Raw genomic sequence first — 23,343 nt, 5'->3', positions numbered from 1 at the left:
GAATAGCTGAACCCGGGAGGTAGAGGTTGCAGTGAGCTGAGATCGAGGTACTGCACTCCAGCCTGGTGACAGGGTGAGACTCCGTCTCAAAAAAAAAAAAAACTGGGGGAGGGAAGGGCAGTTGCTTGTCCTACCCAATATTGAAACCCGGAAACAATTCGTAGAAGAGAAAACACAGATGAGTAACAAGTAGGTAAAAGGGGGTTCAGTCTCACTAAAAACTAGAGAAGTATAAGTGAAAATGATTTGACTAGGACATGGTAAAAATTAAAATCTATGATATCAAATAATGGAGAAAATCTGAAGAAATGAATATTGTTCTATACCACTGGTGGGAAAGTGAACTTTTACAGCTACTATGAGGACAATTTGTTATTATTGTAGTGGAAATCTTTTACACGCTATTTTCTCTGTAGCTTCACTTCTCAGTAAAAGAAACTCTTGTTCAGAACCCAAGAAGTCATATATAAAGATGCTCGTGGTAATTATATTCATTGAAAGGAAAAAAGAAAAAAACACCTCACCTAAATGTCCAACAAGGGAAAATGATTGAATAAGCAAGAGTATGTCCACTCGGTGGCCTCCCTGGCACCAGGTAACAGGAGAAAGAGTATCTCTATTTACTGCCATGAAAGGAGACTCAAGATGGTGAGTGGGAAGATAATGTTGTACAACTCTACATGAAGTACGAGTATTTAAGAATATTCCAGACTGTTTCTTTAAGAATATTTAATTCTGCTACAGAGAAACAAGAAAAATGAGATGGATAAAACTTATAAGATGTATTAGGTATAGATAGCACATAAGTGACCCATGACTCATGTTAGACTAGAGGAAATGGACTCAACAGGTCACATGTGTGCAGATTAAACAGAAATAGTAAAGGAAGAACGTAGGAAGTATCTTCCTAGAGAAGAAGGAAGGGAGGACCACGTAAAATTAAATACATGCAATTCTTAAGGCACAGACCCTGTTGTCTCTAGGTTGATAGCTCTCTCCTGGGTCATCCTTAAATTAACTCACTGGCAACATCCATTTCCTGCTTGAGACACAGAAATAAATGCTGTGGGTGCTCAGGAGGTTACAGGTGAGCCACGCACTTGCCCTTGCACTTCTCCAATAAGGCAAGTGTGCGTTGGCTGCAGGCCCCTTCTGCCTGCTGAGGCTCTGTTCCAGACTGAGGACCCTCGAGTGTGGTCCTCCTCACTACACCATCAGTGGGAGAGACAGCAGGAGACAGTGGACACAAGGGAAGGGAAAGGAAGGGAAGATGGGAGAGAGAAGAGAGGAACAGTGCATAACTCAGGATACAGGGAGGGAGGTCCTCCACACTCTTTCCCCTGGCTTCTAGCTATGTACTGTAAATGAATTCAATCAGCCAAGTGATTTGAGCATCTTAATTTTTGGGTGAGCCTTTTTGTTTTGTAACCTCTAGGATTACTTGCCTGGTAAGTCCTTGGCATTTATACATGAAATGAGTATAAAAAAAGACATTTCTATAGATTCTTTATATGTCTTTCTGTCTCTATGTATGTATGTATCTATCTAATGCATGGATGTATAAATAAAGGTCAGGAAGGTTACACACCACACCAGCAACAGTGGTTACCTCTGAAGAAAGGACTGTGACAGGTAGTAACTGTCAAGGGAGACTTGGACTCCATCTGTAACCCTGAAGTTCTCTACAAGGGGAATGTGTCAATGTCTTCTTAAAACAATTTTAAAGTGAAGTGTGAAGATCAAGCCCATCGTACAAAAGAGAAAACTGAAACTCAATGAGGATAAGTAAACTCTTGCCACAGCTATATGAATAAGACAGAATTATGCCCATTTTACAGATAGGGAAACAAAACGCTAAGTACCTAGAGTAACTGGGGCAGAGCAGAGGTTCAAACCCAAAGCTTCAGCCCTGCGGAGCCCAGGCTCGCGTGGTTCTTCTGCCACAGGCAGCAGACTAGACTCTCTCATGCTGGAATGATTAGAGCTCAAACTCCTTGAGGACAGACCCAGAGTAATCACTCAAAGCAGATGCTTAATGACAGCAAATGCAAGATACTGTTTTTAAAGCCCCGCAGCAACTTTCCTTCTTTTTTTCCCAAATCCTACGAGTTGAAAAGCCCTGCAAGCAGCTACACGGAGAGGAGAAAAGCCACCCCCTACAAAACATTTGCCAGCGGAAAGATTAACTACTTTTCCATATTTTAAAGACTTACTGTCTGCTTATTAACATGGTGCTTCGGAGGGGCCTGGGCAATGTTAGCTGTACATTTATGTGTACAATGTGTATTTATGGCCCAGGGTGCAGGGTTGAACTTCATAAAACACACCTCCATCCAGCTGGGCCCAGCAGCCAGGCTGACATCATAGTCAGAGGGGCTGTGGCCTGGTGGGTTTGCCTGGGGGCCAAAAAAGGCGAGGAGGGAAATGCCTCAGCAGAGAATCACAGCAGTTGTTTCTAAGCAGGGATAGGTCAAAATGCGTGAAATAAATTAGGTCCTCGAGGGAAAGGGAGTTGGGAGAAGGAAGCAATTTTGATGAGTCCATTGCCAGAACTGAAATAATCCAGTCCTCCCTTTCTCATTCACTACAGACGGAGAAAGAACTGGAGGAAAAAAGATGATGTGATTTCAAGACAGCCTCCCCTGACAAGAGAGAGGATTTGCCGCACACTATCTTCCAAGGGGGGTTTTCCTGACCAAATGATGAAAGCAATCGCGATGCCTCCCTCGTACTCCCTCTGAACAAGCATGCAGGATGGGGAGGAACGCAGGGATCAAATCCCCCAAGGACCACAGCCTTACATATGTGGAGAGCTTGTTTGGCTTGCCTTTCATTAAATGGGTACAAAACTGTGGCTTGAAAAATAGTTGGGCAGGATAGAATCTTAAAATGGTTTGGCCCTAGACTGATGTATTTTACTCTTTATAGATTTTTCCCCTTTATATAGATTTTTCCAGATTTTATCCAAAGATAAAATGAAAGCCAGTGAGTCGGTCCCTGGGAGCTACTGAACTTGGCACTGGCCTTTTTCATATTGTCCTGTTCCCCAGCTGGATGGGACATGTGACTGTGGCTCTCCACCAGGATCCTCTTCTCCTTGGAGGTGGAAGGTGGACTTATCCTTCACCTTCCCCGCGCCAGCAAGCACCAGGTTTCCCTAGATGGACCCGGGCCCGTAAGCTGAGAGCAAACATTTGGTGACTGTTTAAATTCAAAGGAAAACTTAATTATTTTGTACGTGTTCTAGCGTAACTCCATAGCCATGCTATGGGACAGTAGGAGGGAGGTGGATAGGAAGAGACCAGCCTTTCCTCATGTTCCACCCAAACAAGGTAAAGACAGGAACAGCACTTCCTCATCTGCTCACCCCCAAAATGTGGCAGGCCTGGTAATTTCATGTGATATGGTTTGGCTGTGTCCCACCCAAATCTACTCCCTTAATTCCTACATGTTGGGAGAGGCCCAGTGGGAGATAATTGAATCATGGTGGTGGTTTCCCCCATACTGTTCTCATAGTCGTGAATAAGTCTCACAAGATCTGATGGTTTTATCGGGGGTTTCATTTTGCATCTCCCTCATTCTCTGTCTGCTGCCTTCCATGTAAGATGGCACTTGCTCCTCCTTGCCTTCCATCATGATGGTGAGGCTTCCCCAGCCATGTGGAACTGTAAGTCCAGTGAAACCTCTTTCTTTGTGAATTGCCCAGTCTTGGGTATGTCTTTATCAGCAGCATGAAAGCGGACTAATACAGCACATGAAGGCTCATGTGGTTCTAAAATATTTAAACTCTTTCAGAGCACGGGGAAAGAAAGAAACATCTCAAATTCCTTTTAGAAAGAATACCTTGCCAAGAATATACAAAAAAATATACAAATAATTTCTCCTTATGATTATTGATGCAATGATCTTAAATGAAATGTAGTAAGTAAACTTCAGCAGGACACCGAAAAAGTGATATAGCATGCCCCAGTGAGGACTGGCCTGGAAACGCAAGTGAACAAGACTATTGTGTGGTCCCAGCTTAATAGAAATTGAAACATGAAACAATTCTTACTTTTTTTCTCTTTCTTCTTTTCCTTTTTTTAAGAGACAGAGTCTTGCTCTGTTGCCCACGCTGGAGTACAGTGGCACTAGTCACAGCTCACTGCAGCCTCAAATGCCTGGGCCCAAGCAATCCTTCCCCTCAGTCTCCTGAGGAGCTGGGACCACAGGAACATGACCCCTGCCTAAGGGAAAAGCACCTGGTCGACGGAAACACCTCTTTCTGTGAATACTGACATTCTTGTTGGGTAGGCCCTGACCAGTGTTCACAGTAGACAAAAGGCAGGCCGTTTTCTAATCCAAATAAGGTTGGAGTGGGAGTAGGGGGTTGGGGGAGGGTTTCCAACTCCAAATTAGTGCCAGCTAAATGGGTGTTCTCTCTAGAATTTTTGGCGCACAGGGTCACTTTGTCCTCCCCTAAATCTGGGACTACAAAAAATCCCCACTTGACATCCAGTCCACATCCCGGAAAAATCTTTTCATGTAAGACGCCCTATACAACACTGGAGAACAGCCAGTGCTGTGGGATCTGTTCAATAAGTGCCTAAAAGACATTGGACAGAAATCCCATCCCTGAAAAAAATTCTTAAAAGAACAGAAGTAAGCACCCATTTGTGAATCAAATTTAGCATCATGCTTAGGATAAAACAGTCAGAGCAGGCTAATTAGAGTCGGAAGAAGGCAAGGAGCCCCACTCTCCTCTGTTATTTATCCTTGTTCTGAAAGTGCCAGCCTATGCAATTAAATTAGAGAGAAGACAGATGATTCTCTTTGCAACAAAGGAAGTGTTCTCAGGTCCCTAACACTTGCCCCTGCCCCATCCCGATAATTATTACCCCTGTTTCCCTATATATCTTAATGGCGTCACCCTCTATGCAGTCACACAGCCAGAGATCTCCAGTGAACTCTCAACATGTTCCTCCCTGAACATTGCTATGCCCTGGTTTACTATGTCCTGAATGCCTCTCAAATCCATCCTTCCATCTTCACCCTTCAGGGCGAGCTTTATGGGTACGACCAATGTAGCTGCAGAGGGGCCTACTCTCAGAAGGGCTGGCCACTTGGAGTTCAGTGTTCTGCAGGCATGGCTGTCTTCAAATTCTTAATTTCATCTTTGAATTTGTGTTTTGTAAGTGAAGTCCAGAGGCCAATGGGGCATGCACAGGAGTGGAGAGAGGAGGGCTGTGAGGAGGGGGTGGTGGAGGCTTGCCTCGTGTACAGTTGCACTCTCCTCCATCTCCCCAGGGTGTTCCCAGCTACCCATTCCCCTCCTGCTCTCAGCCCAGCAACTAGAGCCCCACCCTCCACCTCACCTGCACAGCAAGTTCAGTGGGTGGCTTAGCAGGAGCTAACCTCCTGCCCACCCTGATCCAGGCACCAAGTATTTGGTATCTGATGGAAACACTGAAATCTCTTGGAGATTGGCAGTGCCCCATGAGTAGGGGCAGTGAGCTCTAGGGAAGGGGAGCTTGACTCCCCTTCTCCAGCCAGGACACAGCACCTTGGTCCTATGGCTAGCGGGAGGGAGAGGCTCTGCGGCCACTGAGCTGCATACCTCGCTGAGTTACTGGGAAGAGCCCCTTGAGCACTTGCCCAATGAGTAACCCTGTGTCTGAAGGAGCACAATATTAAAATAGCAAATAAAAAAATATCATGACCAGTCAAAAGAGATGACAGAAAGAAGGAAAAAGTTTTACCTTTTAGCACCGTTAAGAACACATTTTTCTTGCTTTTTAAACAAGCAGCCCACAGTTTTATTTTGCACTGGGCCTGGCCAATTATGAAGCCAACCTTGTTAACCTGAAAAATGTTTTATCTTCCAACCAGTCTCCCTGCCAGGGCCCATTCTTAAGGTGGTCGTTCCCAAGTGCAAGGCTGATCACCCGTCCCTCTTTTTACACCTTTCCACAGCCCCTGTCATCTACCCAGTGGTCTGCATTGAGTAAAGCAAACAGGCCCTTTATGTTCTACCTGGCTCTCTCTCCAGCCTGATGTGTTCCACCACCCCAGCCCTAAAGCCACCTTCCTTTCCAACAACCAGCTGCTGACTGACCCACAAGCCCCTGAGTGCACCATGATGCTTCTCTCACTGTGCTGAGACCCAGACAGAGCTCTCATTCTTTGCCTTGGCTGCTCAATGGAATCACCTGGAAAGCATTTCGTTTTGTTTCATTTTGCATTTTAAAAAAATTCATTAGAATCTCTGAAAGAAGGACTGTCATTTTTTTTTTTTCTTTAAGCTTCTGAAGTGATTCCAACATGCTATCAAGGCTGAGACTGACTGGTCTAGAATTGTGTGTCTCAAGCTGAGTATGCTTATGGATGACCTGAGGATCTTGCTGAAATGCCAGTTTCTGTTCAGTGGGCCTACAGTGGGGCCCATGATTCCGCTTTTCTCACCTTCTACCAGGTAATGCTGACGCTGCTGGGTGAAGCCACCTCCTCCCATACCTTTGGAGAACCCGAATTCAGTTCTAAAAGACTTATTAAATGTCACTTTCTCCATGAAGCTCTCCTTCTCAAATGGAAGTATGTCCTCCTTCATTCTCTCATGGCATGTAGTAAGTAGGTACCTCTATCACCGATATAAAATCCATAGCCTTCTCGATGTACGTGGAATTACATACTCACAGCTATTTTGTCATCCTTGTACTGCTACATTGGAAATGACTAGAAAGACAGACACCAGCACTCTGGGCCCCATAAAGGATGGTCGGAAAAGATTTGGAGTCTATAGAAAATTCTCTTTTGGGAACCCAGGAAAACACATGGAAGAGTCACCCTCTAGGGCAGCTAAAAGTGAGCTCCAACAAGAGACTTCTGTAAATGTCAAATGGGAGGCAGGGGTCACACACGTGAAGAAGCCATAAACAAAGAAGCAAACAAACAGTGGTTTCCCAAGAGGAGCTCAAATCAAAAGCCATAAGGACAGATGCCTCCAACTTCAGGAGCTGGTTGGCCACCTACTGCTCCCCTGTGGAGCCCTCAGTGCAGCTAATTCTACAGGTTCATGGCAGTAGGGATTGATTTAATCATCTATACAATATAGTGAGTAGGCCAGCTAGAGTCTGCCTTCCCTCCATCTTTCTCTAGGTAACTAGGCAGACAGCATTCATTCATTCATTTATTCATTTATTTATCTGACAGTCTTGCTCCTTTGCCAGGCTGGAGTGCAGTGGCATGATCTCAGCTTACAGCAACCTCTGCCTCCCTGGTTCAAGCAATTCTCCTGCCTCAGCCTCCCAAGTAGCTGGGACTACAGGCACGTGCCACCACGCCCAGCTAATTTTTGTATTTTTGGTAGAGATGGGGTTTCACCATGTCAGCCAAGATGGCCTCGATCTCTTGACCTCCCAAAGTGCTGGGATTACAGGTGTGATCCACCATGTCCGGCCAATATTTTAGTTTTTAATTTGGGTAACTTTGTTTCCTACTAGACTTCTGAGAGCAAGGCAGAGACCTCCTTCATTCTTGTTTTCTACAGATCATTGAATAAAAATGGAAAAAGAGAGATCCAAGATGGCCGATTAGGAGGAACTCGCGAATGCAGCTCCGAGAGAAAGCGCAGAGGGTGAGTGGACGCCGCATTTCCAGACGGATATTTACTGCCCACAGACCAGGAGATTCACAGGGGGAAGAGAACCACAGGTCGCCAGCGCTGCTGGCTTGAGCAGCGCAGCCGCTGCTAGGCCTGCACCCTGAGGCAGGGAGCAGCGGCTCCTTCTGCAGAGTGAGTGCGACTGAGTCCTCTGTAAGCCAGCAAGGGGAGCTGAAACAGGGAGTCAAGCCAGGAAATTCCCAGGGCAAAAACGCGCCACGAATCTCAGAGCCGCCGCTTCAGCAACGGCTCACTGGGCAGCGGATTTTTACTGCCCACAGACCAGGAGATTCACAGGGGAAAGAGCCCCACGGGTCGCCAGCGTGGCTGGTTTGACTGGCGCAACCGCTCGGCCTATGCCCTGAGGCAAGGGAAGTGGCTCCTCCTGCAGAGTGAGTGAAACCCAGTCCCCGGTAAGCCAGCAAGGGGAGCTGAAACAGGGAGACAAGACAGGAGACTCCTGGGCAAAGAAAGCGCCTCAGGAAACACAACTGAACCCGGGTCGGTCCAGCTCTGTGGGGGAGGGGCGCCCTCCATTGGGACACACCCTGCAGTTCCTAGGGCAATTTGCCGCAACGAAGGTAACCCGCCACTACAGAGACTCCGTCACTACAGGGGTGGGCCATCATAGCGGAAACAGTTCTAACTACGCCCATATAAACAAGACTGCAGGAAAGTTCACAAGGAAGCTGGGCGGAGCCCACAGCAGCTCAGCGAAGCCTCTACAGGCTGAGTGCGACTAGGCTCCCACCTTGTGGGCAGGGAAAGCAACAACAAGACAGCGGAAAATCATAACTCCCTAAATCCCCGGGACAGAACACCGGGAGGGAAGAAAAAGGGGGTTTATGAGTTCTGCTGCTGCAGACTTAAAATTACCAAAATCAGAAAGACAGCAACTACAAAGTCGATAGGTGGATAAATCCACAAAGATGGGAAGAAACCAGTGCAAAAAGGATGAAAACACCCAAAATCAGAACACTTCTCCTCCTACAAGGGAGCACAACTCCCCACCAGCAAGGGAACAAGACTGGATGGAGAATGAGTGTGAGGAAATGACAGAATCAGCTTTCAGAAAGTGGATAATAAGAAACTTTCGTGAGCTAAAAGAACATGTTCTAACCCAATGCAAAGAAACTAAGAACCTTGAAAAAAGACTTGACGAAATGCTAACGAGAATGGACAACTTAGAGAGGAATATGAGTGAATTGATGGAGTTGAAAAACACAACACGAGAACTTCGTGAAGCATGCACAAGTTTCAACAGCCGAATTGACCAAGCAGAAGAAAGGATATCAGAGGTAGAAGATCAACTCAATGAAATAAAACGAGAAGGCAAGATTAGAGAAAACAGGGTAAAAAGGAATGAACAAAGCCAACAAGAAATATGGGACTATGTGAAAAGACCTAATCTACGTTTGATAGGGGTACCTGAATGTGACGAAGAGAATGCATCCAAGCTGGAAAATACTCTCCAGGATATTATCCAGGAAAACTTCCCCAACCTAGCAAGGCAGGCCAATATTCAAGTCCAGGAAATACAGAGAACACCACAAAGATATTCCCCTAGAAGAGCAACACCGAGGCACATAATCATCAGATTCACCAGGGTTGAAATGAAGGAGAAAATACTAAGGGCAGCCAGAGAGAAAGGTCGGGTTACCCACAAAGGGAAGCCCATCAGACTCACTGCAGATCTCTCAGCAGAAACCCTACAGGCCAGAAGAGAGTGGGGGCCGATATTTAACATCCTTAAAGAAAAGAACTTTCAACCCAGAATTTCATATCCAGCCAAACTAAGCTTCATAAGTGAAGGAAAAATAAAATCCTTTGTGAACAAGCAAGAACTCAGAGATTTCACCATCACCAGACCAGCTTTATAAGAGCTCCTAAAGGAGGCACTACACACAGAAAAGAACAACCAGAACCAGCCACTCCAAAAACACATGAAACGGTAAAGAGCATCAACACAATGAAGAATCTGCATCAACCAATGGGCAAAACAGCCAGCTAGCATCAAAATGACAGGATCAAATTCACACATAACAATATTAACCCTAAATGTAAATGGACTAAATGCCCCAATCAAAAGAAACAGACTGGCAAACTGGATAAAAAGCCAAAACCCATCAGCGTGCTGTATCCAGGAAACCCACCTCACATGCAAGGATACACAAAGACTCACAATAAAGGGATGGAGGAAGATTTACCAAGCAAACGGAGAGCAAAAAAAAGCAGGAGTTGCAATTCTCATCTCTGACAAAATAGACTTTAAAGCAACAAAGATCAAAAGAGACAAAGAAGGACATTACATAATGGTAAAGGGATCAATGCAACAAGAAAAGCTAACGATCCTAAATATATATGCACCTAATACAGGAGCACCCAAATATATAAGGAAAGTTCTTAAAAAATTACAAAGAGACCTAGACTCCCACACAATAATAGTGGGAGACTTCAACACCCCATTGTCAATATTAGACAGATCAACGAGACAGAAAATTAACAAGGATATCCAGGACTTGAACTCGGACCTGGAACAAGCAAACCTAATAGACATTTACAGAACTCTCCAGCCCAAATCCACAGAATATACATTCTTCTCAGCACCACATCACACCTACTCTAAAATTGACCACATAATTGGAAGTAAATCACTCCTCAGCAAATGCAAAAGAACGGAAACCATAACAAACAGTCTCTCAGACCACAGTGCAATCAAGTTAGAACTCAGAATTCAGAAACCAACCCAGAACCGCACAGCTTCATGGAAAATGAACAACTTTCTCCTGAATGTAGACTGAATAAACACTGAAATGAAGGCAGAAATAAAGATGTTCTTCGAAACCAACGAGAACGAAGACACCACATACCAGAATCTCTGGGACACATTTAAAGCAGTCTCTAGAGGAAAATATATAGCAATAAGTGCCCACATGAGAAGAAAGGAGAGATCTAAAATTGACACCCTATCGTCAAAATTGAAAGAGCTAGAGGAGCAAGATCAAAAAAACTCAAAACCTAGCAGAAGACAAGAAATAACTAAGATCAAAGCAGAATTGAAGGAGATAGAGACACGAAAAACCCTTCAAAAAATCAATAAATCCAGGAGCTGGTTTTTTGAAAAGATCAACAAAATAGACAGACCACTAGCCAGACTAACAAAAAAGAAAAGAGAGAATAACCAAATAGATGCAATAAAAAATGATAAAGGGGATATCACCACAGATGCCACAGAAATTCAAACCATCATCAGAGATTATTACAAGCAACTCTATGCACATAAATTAGAAAACCTGGAAGAAATGGATAAATTCCTGGACAGTTGCCTCCTCCCAAGCCTAAACCAGGAAGAAGTTGAAACCCTGAATAGACCAATAACAAGGTCTGAAGTCGAGGCAGCAATTAAGAGCCTACCACCCAAAAAAAGCCCAGGTCCAGATGGGTTCACAGCCAAATTCTACCAGACATACAAAGAGGAACTGGTACCATTCCTTCTGAAACTATTCCAAATAATCCAAAAAGAGGGAATCCTTCCCAAATCATTTTATGAGACCAACATCATCCTAATACCAAAACCCGGCAGAGACTCAACAAGAAAAGAAAACTACAGGCCAATATCCATGATGAACATAGATGCAAAAATCTTCAATAAAATACTGGCAAGCCGATTGCAACAGCACATCAAAAAGCTTATCCACCATGATCAAGTAGGATTCATCCCGGGGATGCAAGGCTGGTTCAGTATACGCAAGTCTATAAAGGTAATTCACCACATAAACAGAACCAAAGACAAAAACCACATGATTATCTCAATTGATGCAGAGAAGGCCTTCGACAAAATTCAACAGCCCTTTATGCTAAAAACTCTCAATAAACTAGGTATCGACGGAACGTATCTCAAAATAATAAAAGCTATTTACGACAAACCAACAGCCAATATCATACTGAATGGGCAAAAACTGGAAGCATTCCCTTTGAAATCAGGCACTAGACAAGGATGCCCTCTCTCACCACTCCTATTCAATATAGTACTGGAAGTTCTAGCCAGAGCAATCAGGCAAGAAAAGGAAATAAAGGGTATTCAATTAGGAAAGGAGGAAGTCAAATTGTCTCTATTTGCAGATGACATGATTGTATATCTAGAAGACCCCATCGTCTCAGCCCAAAATCTCCTGAAACTGATAAGCAACTTCAGCAAAGTCTCAGGATACAAAATCAATGTGCAAAAATCACAAGCATTCCTATACACTAATAACAGACTTAAAGAGAGCCAAATCAAGAACGAACTGCCATTCACAATTGCTACAAAGAGAATAAAATACCTAGGAATACAACTAACAAGGAATGTAAAGGACCTGTTCAAGGAGAACTACAAACCACTGCTCAACGAAATAAGAGAGGACACAAACAGATGGAGAAACATTCCATGTTCATGGTTAGGAAGAATCAATATTGTGAAAATGGCCATACTGCCCAAAGTAATTTACAGATTCAACGCTATCCCCATCAAGCTACCAATGACCTTCTTCACAGAACTGGAAAAAACCACCTTAAACTTCATATGGAACCAAAAGAGAGCCCGCATAGCCAAGTCAATTCTAAGCAAAAAGAACAAAGCAGGAGGCATCACACTACCCGACATCAAACTATACTACAAGGCTACAGTAATCAAAACAGCATGGTACTGGTACCAAAACAGAGATATAGATCAATGGAACAGAACAGAGGCGTCGGAGGTGACACAACATATCTACAACCACCCGATCTTTGACAAACCTGACAAAAACAAGCAATGGGGAAAGGAATCCCTGTTCAATAAGTGGTGTTGGGAAAACTGGCTAGCCATATACAGAAAGCAGAAACTTGACCCCTTCCTGACACCTTACACTAAAATTGACTCCAGATGGATTAAAGACTTAAACATAAGACCTAACACCATAAAAACCCTAGAAGAAAACCTAGGCAAAACCATTCAGGACATAGGCGTAGGCAAGGACTTTATGACCAAAACACCAAAAGCATTGGCAACAAAAGCCAAAATAGACAAATGGGACCTGATCAAACTCCACAGCTTCTGCACGGCGAAAGAAACAGTCAATAGAGTGAATCGGCAACCAACAGAATGGGAAAAAATTTTTGCAGCCTACCCGTCAGACAAAGGGCTGATATCCAGAATTTACAACGAGCTAAAAAAGATTTACAAGAAAAAAACAAACAAGCCCATTCAAAAATGGGCAAAGGATATGAACGGGTACTTTACAAAAGAAGACATACATGAGGCCAACAAACATATGAAAAAATGCTCATCATCACTGGTCATTAGGGAAATGCAAATCAAAACTACGTTGAGATACCATCTCACGCCAGTTAGAATGGCAATCATTAAAAAATCTGGAGACAACAGATGCTGGAGAGGATGTGGAGAAATAGGAACACTTTTACACTGTTGGTGGGAGTGTAAATTAGTTCAACCATTGTGGAAAACAGTGTGGCGATTCCTCAAGGACCTAGAAATAGAAATTCCATTTGACCCAGCAATCCCATTACTGGGTATATATCCAAAGGATTATAAATCGTTCTACTATAAGGACACATGCACACGAATGTTCATTGCAGCACAGTTTACAATAGCAAAGACCTGGAACCAACCCAAATGCCCATCGATGATAGACTGGACAGGAAAAATGTGGCACATATACACCATGGAATATTATGCAGCCATCAAAAACGATGAGTTCGCGTCCTTTGTAGGGACATGGATGAACCTGGAAACCATCATTCTCAGCAAACTGACACAAGAACACAAAATCAAACACCGCATGTTCTCACTCATAGGTGGGTGTTGAACAATGAGAACACATGGACACAGGGAGGGGAGCACTATACACTGGGGTCTGTTGGCGGGGAGAGGGGGGGATAGAGGGGGGTGGGGAGTTGGGGAGGGATAGCATGGGGAGAAATGCCAGATATAGGTGAAGGGGAGGAAGGCAGCAAATCACACTGCCACATATGTACCTATGCAACAATCTTGCATGTTTTTCACATGTACCCCAAAACCTAAAATGCAATAAAAAAAAAAAAATAGGAAAAAAAAAAAAAAAGGAAAAAGAGTAAAAGATACAGCTAGGTGTGGTGGCTCATGTCTGTAATCCCAGCACTTTGGGAGGCCAAGAAAGGAGGTTTGCTTAACCCCAGGAGTTTGAGCCAGCCTGGGAAACCCATAGTGAGACTCTGCGTCTCCAAAAAAAAAAAAAAAAAAAAAGCCAGGTATGGTGGTGTGTGCCTGTACTCCCAACTACTCAGGAGGCTGGGGCAGGAGGATTACTTAAGCCCAGGAGTTTGAGGCTGCAGTGAGCTATGATCATGCCACTGTACTCCAGCATGGACAACAGAGCAAGATGCTGTCTCAAAAAACAAACAAACAAAAAAGTGAAAGATAAAAATATAATTCCAAGCAGTGCAAGCTCTTTGGCAAATGGGTTTCACAAAATACAGTACAAGGCTTAAGCAGCCCAGAATTTTTGTTTATTCTCACCATTCTTTGAGGTCCACAACCACTTTCAGAAAACAAAGAACCTGGATCTTGATCTTAACCTTTGAGAAACTTGAGTAAGCCCTACCTGAAGCTTACATCTCAGCTTTTCCCTGTATTGTTTAAGCTTGCTTGAGTTGAGCCTCTCTCATTTGTAAACAAAAGGATATTAAGTGATAAGCTCTTAAATTTCATATCATTGCCACTACATTGCCTGATCACCCTGCAGTTGAATTAGGCTTTAGGGAGCTGAGTCCTAGAAGCCATAAGCATGGCTTGCACCAGGTTTACCTTGGATGGCCTGCCAAGAACCAAGCTGGAATAGGCCTCTCCTGCTCCATGTCACTAGTGTGGGAAATGTGCTGTATTTTCACAGTTAAGTGCTAAGATTAAATGGGACCAGCATATTCTCTTTGTTATACTTATTTATTCAAAAATGTATAGAATACACACATTATGGCATTCCATTTGTGACTTGTTGATGGGAAATGCACACAAAAAGCTAGAATGATGCTTTGCCTGCAGGGCAGTGTCCCGTGGTGGTATTTATTCTATTGTAGACAGAATGCATCAGTAAGAGCCACGATAATGACTTCCACTCATCCTCAGCCCACTGCGGATTTGTTGAGATTTATGGTGCCGACCCACAGCTTGAAAACAACCTGGGCAGGAGGTTCTTTGGCATTGTCAGCCCAAGGCAGATGGCAAGGAATGGTATTTCATGTTTGAAATATGGGGGAGGAAGTCCCATGGAATGAAAAGGAAGAGGGGCCCAGTTTTCTTTTCTTATCCCAGAGGAAGGGAATCTCAAAAGAGCTCACAACAAAGGATATTTTTAAAACTTGGCTATCATTTTAGCTTTTCAAAGGTTTTTTTTTTTTTCTTTGTACTAGGGTCTTCAGTAAATCTTAATTATGACATGAATCATTTTTCTTCTAATCCCCTTATGAAGAGTAAAAAGTTGTTATAACTATTTTCACTGAAACTATTAATGTCTTTTCTTATAATGACAATAATAGCTAACATTTATTGTGTGTTTGCTTAATGCCAAACCCTTTCCTAAGCAGTTCCCCTTTAATCTTCACACCAACTCAAAGAAACATCATTTTCACCATTTTATAGATGAGCACAATTAAGCACTGAGAACTTAAACAACTTACCCAAATCCTAAAAAAATCTCAAATCTCAAAGTATCAAAACTCTACAAAGCTAGGCCTGCTTGATGCTAACCTTTGTTTCATGCTTTACACTCTAAATAACTAATCGCCACCATCATCATGACCATCATCACCATCACCACCAACATCATCTGCCACTTACTGAGCACTTACCCTATACAGGCATTGTGTGAAGGTCTTAACCTAAAATGGACTCATTCCACAATTCTGCAAGGAAATTCAATAATTAGACCCCATTGTGCTTTAAGATAGCATAGGTAATAGGGATGATCTGGATTCCAGCTATCAGACAATAGAGCCTGCCATCTCACTCATCATACTGATGTGGATAGGAGGCAAGGAGATCCTGGGTAGGAGACAGTGGGTCCCTGGCAAAGGCCCCACCCTCAGCCTGGAAAGTCGGGGCTCTAAATGGGAACAGTTATTTCTGTTTTTGTACCCAAATGTTGCCTTTTGGTCCACCATGTCCCCTATCCTGTACCCATATAAACTGCAAACTTTAGGCTCCACAAGCAGACAAGAAGATGAACAGAAGAGCAGAAGAGCAGCATGGCAGAGAAGGAGAGAAGAGAAGGAGCATTTGAATATTGAGAGGAGTTTGGCTGGGGACAGTTGGAGAGGAGAGCGGCTGTGGGACAGCTGTACTCCAGGAAAAAGATCATCTTCCCACTCCATCCCTTTTCCAGCTCCCCATCCATTCTATGGAGCACCACCTCTATCACCCAATAAAATCCCTGCATCCACCATCCTTCAAGGCGGTGTGTGATCTGATTCTTCCTGATGCTGGACAAGAACCTGGGTACCAAGAGAGCACTAAGCTGGTTAATACTTAAGCCATCTGTGGACAACAGAACTAAAAGGGCACTGTAGCATGTCCACTGGGGCTTCCAGAGTGGCAGGCACACAATCTTAGATGCCACTGTGGGGCTGGAGCCCAAAAGCACTCACTCCGGCTCCTGCACCTGCCCGTCTGCATGCTCTCCCTCCCGTAAGGGGTTTGAGCAGCAGCGGTAGCTGAACAGACAAGCCACACCCCTGTTGCATGTCCTGCAAGGGGGATCAGGGGACTCTCCTGTTTCAATACAACAACATCTCATGTGGAAATGTCTTTGGGCAAGAGTAATGTAATGATTCTCTGATAGAGAAAAGAGAATCTGTCCCTACATCGAAGGGAGATTTAACATTACCTAGAACTCACAGTTCTAACCTTCTATTTTCTATCTTTATACTGTCTTTCACAATCTCCATGTGAATTGTTGGGTTCATTTAGCAAAACAGAACAGCCTCAGAATGGAACCATCAGGAAGCCTGAATAAAAGCATACACTTTAAAAGTATAAAGAATTCACTGGGGAGTTAAACATCCCCTTCAAGTGATCTGGCAAAGTCAAATTGTGACCATTGAGAATTACTTTATAAAAGGTTGGACATCGTGCATTATTACATGAACAAAACATTTTTGTTCAGTTTACTGTGTTAACAGTAAGAAAACAATTGAGCTAAATATGAGGCCAGTTTTGCATAGAAAAAAAGACTGGCGGGAAATATCACACCATTTAAATCCTTCTACTTATCCTGATTTTACAGATGAGGAACGGCTCAAAGTTACAGAGCTAATAAGACGTGGAGTTGGGATTCAAACACAGGCCATTGGCCCCAGAGCCTGAGCATGTAACTTTTCTGTCTTAGTTCTGAGTAATGAGCTGGCATGTAATTTTTGCTTTATTTTTTTACACAATTCTCTTTTTCAATTTTCTGCAATGAGTAGGAATCACATTTTAATAAGAATCAAGAACCATGGAATAACAACTTTCTATTTAAAAATACACACACACACACACACACACACACACACACTTAAAACTAAATCTCAGTGATCAGTATTTTACTGACCACCAGAAAAACTAAAACCAGAGTGAAACTTTTCCAGGATCCTTAATTGAAAGAACAAGAAAATCCCTCCTTAGTGGCCTTGCTCTCCTCTTCTATGTACTTATTTTTGCCGTATATTCTTGGGGTGCGTTCTCTCCAGAAGAAATCCTCTCTGAATCTCTCTATAACATCAGCTGTAACACTGCCTGGTCTATACTTGGTGCTTGATACATTTTTGCTGATTGAAATAAAAGCTGAATTCATGCCCTCCTACTTTGACTCTATCTAAGCTTTCTGAATAATATATCTTGTAGCTTTGAATTAATATCCCAGGGAAATAATTAAACAAATCATGTAGTCTGCTATACTTTGGGTTCTGACTTCTGAAATCAATAGTGCCAATAATTCCCACCCCTATTCAACTGTCCCTTATCAAAACATAGCATGATTATTCACTTTGAATAGTGTAAGTTAGTAGAGACTTACAGCCAGGAAGAAGTTTGAAGAGAGACAGATGTATTCCAGAAACACTGGATGAAAAGCATTTTGTTCATTTTGCATTACATGAACAAAGCATGTTGTATTATAAATAGGAAAAAAATATGTCAAGAAAAATCAGAAGTATTCTCCCATTCAGTGTATACTGGATCCACACATAGAATATCAGTATGAAATAAAAGGGAAGAAAAAAATGGAGGTGGGAGATAACAGGGTGTGCCAGAAAGCTAACTGGTTCAGAAGTTAACAGAGTTGAACTCCCATTGTGAAATTAATGGGCAAATCACCATGAGAAGGGTTTTGTTCCTTCCCTCAGTCTTAGTTTTCCCAACTAAAAAGTGATTTCTAAGATCCCTTTCCAATATAACACTAAAATATTTGGCTTTCACATCACTGCTGCCTCCTTACAAAAAAAAATCTCACATTTCTCCAGGCCGTTAACAGACTTCGGTTAGTTGTTACCATTATCTTCTTCCATGAGCTCTCTCCATTTGCTAACCCTCTTTTTTGGTGGGGTGGGGGGAATCTTGACCTTATTATTTAAAAAATTATTTTACTGTAAACTGACAATTTATAATGGTATATATTCATGGGGCATGAAGTGATGTTATAATTTGTGAATAAAATGTGGAATGATTAAGATTATTTACATATCTGTATTATTCTTATGCTACTAATAAAGACATACCTGAGACTGGGTAATTTATAAAGGAAAAAGGTTTAATTGACTCACAGTTCCACGTGGCTGGGGAGGCCTCACCATCACGGTAGAAGATGAAGGAAGAGCAAAGGAACATCTTACATAGCGGCTCTTCACTATCACAAGAGTGGCACAGGAAAGACACACCCCCGTGATTCAACTACCTCCCACCAGGTCCCTCCCATGACACATGGAAATTAGGTGTCATCTACAATTCAAGATGAGATTTGGGCAGGGAAACAGCCAAATCATATCAAAATCCATCACCTCAAATGCCACTTTACACAGTGAGAGCATCTAAGATTCAGTCTCTTAGCAATTTTGAAATGTACAATACACTATTAACTATATTCACCATGCTGTGCAACAGATCTCCAGGAAAAGCCCTTATTCTTCCTGTGTGAGATTTTGTACCCTTCAAACAACATCTCCCCATTCTTCCCTCTACTCTAGCCTCTGTTACCACCATACTACTCTATTTCTATGAGTTCAATTGTTTCAGATTCCACATATAAGTGAGAACATGCAGTATTTGTCTTTCTGTGTCTGGCTTATTTCATGTAGCATAATGTTCTCCAAGTCCATCTATGATGTTGCAAATGACATAATTTCCTTCTTTTTTAATGCCAAATAGTATTTCATTGTGTGTTTATACTGCATTTTCCTTATCCATTCATCTACTTATGAACACTTAGGTTGATTCCATAACTTAGCTACTATGAATAGTGCTGCAGTAGAGATGGGAGTGCAGACATCTCTTTAACAAATTGATTTCAAATTGTTTGGGTAAGTACGCAGAAATAGGATGGCTACATCTTACAGTAATTCTATTTTTAGTTTTTAAGGTTTTCTATAATAGCTGTACTAATTTACATTCCTGCCAATAGCGTACAAAGGTTTGCTTTTCTCCACATCCTTGTCAACATTTGTTATCTGTCATCCTTTTAATAAGAGCTAGTCTGGTAGGTGTGAGGTGATATATTATTGTTGTTTTAATTTGTATACCCTTGATGATTACTGATATTGAACATGTTTTTCATAGATCTATTGGCCATTTGTATGTCTTCATTTGAAAGTGTTGATTCAGGTGCTTTGTCCATCTTTTAACTGGAGCTTTTTTTGTTTGTTTGTTTTCTTGCTGTTGTTTGAATTCCTTAAAATACTTTGGATACTGACCCTTTTTCTGGTATAGGGCCTACAAATATTTTCTCTCAATCTGTAGATTGTCTACTCACACTGTTAAATGTTTCCTCTGCTATGAAGAAACATTTTAGTTTGATATAATCTTATTTGTCTAATTTTGCTTTGGTTGTCTATGCTTTTGGGGTCAAACCCAAAAAACCATTGTCCAGACCAACATGTAGTTTTTAGCATTTCTGTACACTAACAATGAACTATCCAAAAAAGAAATCAGGAGGACAATCCCATTTATAATAACTACGAAAAAAAGCTTAGGAATAAATTTAACCAAGGAGGTCAAAGACCTGTACACTTAAAACTATTAAACATTGATAGAAGAATTAAAGAAGCCACAAAAAATGGAAGATATTCTGTATTTGTAGATTGGAAAAATGAATATTGCTAAGATGGCTGTCCAACCGAAAGTGATCCACAGATTAAATGCAATTGCTATCAAAATTCCAATTTCATTTTCCATATAAATACAAAAAAAAAATCCAAAATTCATATGAAATCACCAGAATTCCCTAATAGCCAAGACCATCATGAGTAAAAATGAATGAAGCTGGAGACACCATACTACATAATTTCAAACTATACTACAAAGCTATAGTAATTAAAACAGCATGATTCTGGCAAAGAAATAAACATATCTACTAATGGAACAGAATAAAGAGCCCAGAAATGAACCTACACATAAATGGTCAATTGATTTTTTGACAAAGGTGACTGGAATACACACCTTCAGTACAGAGTCTCTTCAATACATGGTGTTGGAAAACTGGATATCCACTTGCAAAAGAATAAAACTGGACCTTATCGCACATTATGTACAAAAATCAACTCAAAATAGATTAAAGACTTATATAAAGACCAGAAACTATAAAACCACTAGCAGAAAATATGGGGAAAAATTATGCAGCATTGGTCTGAGCAATGATTCTTTGGATTTGACATCAACTCTTTTTAATCAGCATGTTTCTTATATAAAAAAATAGTTGTTTAAATTCTAAAAGTTAAAATGCAAAAATCCAGAAGTGTAACACCTGTATATAATTTCTAACTGGTACGGATAAATTCTGTACATAATAAAGGAGAAAAGTTTTAAGAACTAAATACTATATTCCAGGGCTACAGGCAAAAATGAAATAAAATCACCTTCTGAAGCCTAAAACCAGGCCACCAAAAGAGCAAGGGGAGTCGTTGGTAATTTACATGCATGCTACAATAAAACTCAACATTCTCTAGAGGAATATAACGGAATCCAGGACATCTACAATGTACCATCCACTATATGCAAAGTACAAAACTGACTATACATGTGAAGAAACTTGTACAGTAATTGTGTCACATAGTAAAATGTGACAAAATAATCAACAGAAAAATCAATCTAAAGATAGACCAACATATGGCCCAGGTATTAGAGTTAGTAGACAATGGTATTATACCTTATAATATATTATATTAAATGATATGTTTATATATTAATTAAACTAAAAAAGTGGACATATTGAGGTATGAAATGGGTGAATTCCAGCAGAAACATGGAAACTATATGAAAGAATGAATGCAAATCCTAAAACAGGAAGAATAAAATATTTTAAATCCAAAATTCACTTAACGGTATTCAAGGCAGACTTTTTCTACAATGAAATACAACAGAAGAAAGGATCAGTAAACCTGAAGTCAGTCAATAGAACTCATTCAAATTAGAGAACAAAGAGAAAAATGAAGTTAAAACACAAATGAACAGAAGCTCAATAAGCAGTAAAATAGCACCAACTAGTCTAACAAACAAGTATTTAGAATCTCAGAGCAGAGTAAAGAGAGAATGAGTCAGAAAATACATTGAAGAAATACTGACTGGGCTAAAATGAGAAAGAGGAATTGGGATTATATTATCCTAAGGCAAGTACACTGTACTTGAAGCAATTTAATACTATTTGAAGATAGACCATGAGAAATTAAAGATGTATATTATAAATCAATACAAAAAAAAGCTTAAAACTATAATAAGCCAAAAGCAGGAAAAAAACTGGAATCATAAAAGTCAATATAAAGAAGCCAGAAAAAATGAGGAAGAACAAGCAGAAATCAACTAGAAAAGTGCTAAATTTCAGGCCAATAATATCAGTAACTGCACTAAAAATAAATGGCCTATATGAATGACCAAATGCTTTTACCTCAAGGTCAGAAACAGAAAAGCATGTCTGATTTTACCATTTCTCCTTAACATTGTACTTGAAGTTATAGCCTGTTCAATAAGGCAAGAAAGGAAAGAAAATTCACCCAGATTTTAAAGAAAGGAAGAAATTATCTTTATTTGATGACTATACATTCACATTTGTAGGAAATGTAATCAAATCTACCCAAAACTGCTAGAAATGATAAGGAAGCTTAGAAAGGTTGCAGGATATAAAATTCAATATAGATGAGAAAATTGGATTTTTTGGTAGCAAAAAGCAGTTGGAAAATGAAGTAATACTACTTAAATAGCATAAAAATATTACAGATTTAGAGATAACTCTGACAACAGATGTGCAGGAACTATATACTACTGAAAACCACGAATCATTGGTGTTAGAATTTAAAGGAAGCTTGAGTATGACCATTGGCTAGAAGTCCCAGTATTGTTAAGATGTCAGTTTTCTCCATATTGATTTCTGTATTTTATATATACAAGGCAACATTAATCAAAATCCTATCATAATAAGGAATAAACTGTTAACTATACAACATGGTAAAACTCAAAATAACTAAATGGTATGTAAGGAGCTGGACCAAAAAGGAATACATACTATATGATTCCATTTATATAATATTCTAGAAAATACAAGCTCATCAATAATGACAAAAAGAAAATCAGTAGTAACTTGGGGTTAGAATTAGGTGGAGAGAAACCAGGGGGAGGAATTACAAAGAGGAAGAAGAAAATTTTTAGAGGTAATGGATGTACTCATCTTGCTTGTGGTGATAGTTTCATGGATATAGACATTCGTCCAAATTTTCTAAATGTACATTTTAAATACGGTCAGTGTATTCTACATTAAATATACGGCAAGTTGTTTAAAAATAAATGGCAGAAATGTACGAATTAAAAAGTAGGTTGATACACTGGATTAAAAAGTGAAACCCAATTATGTCCTATCTATAAGAACATACATTAATTATAAGCATATTGTAAAGACTAAAGCTAGAAGTTGGGGAAAGATTCCATGAAAATATTAGTCACAAGGAACTTCTGGTAGCTATATTAATATTAGACAAAGTGTACTTCAGAACAAGAAATATTGCAAATGCGAAAAGGGACATCACAACATGACAGAGGAGTCAATTTACCAAAAAGGCAGAACAATACTAAATGTGTTTGTATCTAATGAGCAAACCTCAAATAAATGAGACCAAAAATGAATACACATTGAAAGAGAGATAAACAAATCTACAATTATAGTTGGAGATTGCAACACTCCTCTTAGTAATGGATAGAATTAGAATGGGTAGAAAATCTGTAGGAATATAGAAACCAACTTTACCTAATTAACATTATAGAAAACTTTAACAACAACAGTGTATGGAATATTCAAAAAGTTAGATCATCTTTTGGATCACAAAGCAAATCTTTATAATTTAAAAGAATTAAAATTATACAAAGAATGCTTCCAAACCATAATAAAATTGAACTCCAAATCAATAATAATTTCTGTAAAACCCTCAAATATTTTGAAATGAACTATCCAGCTTTAAAT

At 40.7% G+C, this 23,343-nt stretch overlaps 1 protein-coding gene and 1 long non-coding RNA gene across 6 annotated transcripts in view; one reads left to right on the top strand and one right to left on the bottom strand.

Annotated features, from left to right (window-relative positions):
- The window catches only part of CACNA2D3 (calcium voltage-gated channel auxiliary subunit alpha2delta 3), a 963,339-nt gene that overhangs the window by 5,421 nt on the left and 934,575 nt on the right, over positions 1–23,343 (bottom strand). The window lies entirely within an intron of this gene.
- On the top strand, positions 6,252–16,156 carry LOC135270835 (uncharacterized). Its single transcript, XR_010338992.1, has 3 exons — positions 6,252–7,047; positions 7,526–7,612; positions 15,853–16,156. It is a non-coding gene; the product is annotated as an uncharacterized LOC135270835 (long non-coding RNA).

This window comes from Aotus nancymaae, unplaced genomic scaffold, assembly GCF_030222135.1.
Source record: "Aotus nancymaae isolate 86718 unplaced genomic scaffold, 86718_ANA_hifiasm-v0.15.2.pri h1tg000067l, whole genome shotgun sequence".
NCBI lineage: Eukaryota > Metazoa > Chordata > Mammalia > Primates > Aotidae > Aotus > Aotus nancymaae.
Note: the sequence above shows the minus strand (reverse complement) of the source record. Positions and strands in the feature narration are given on the sequence as shown.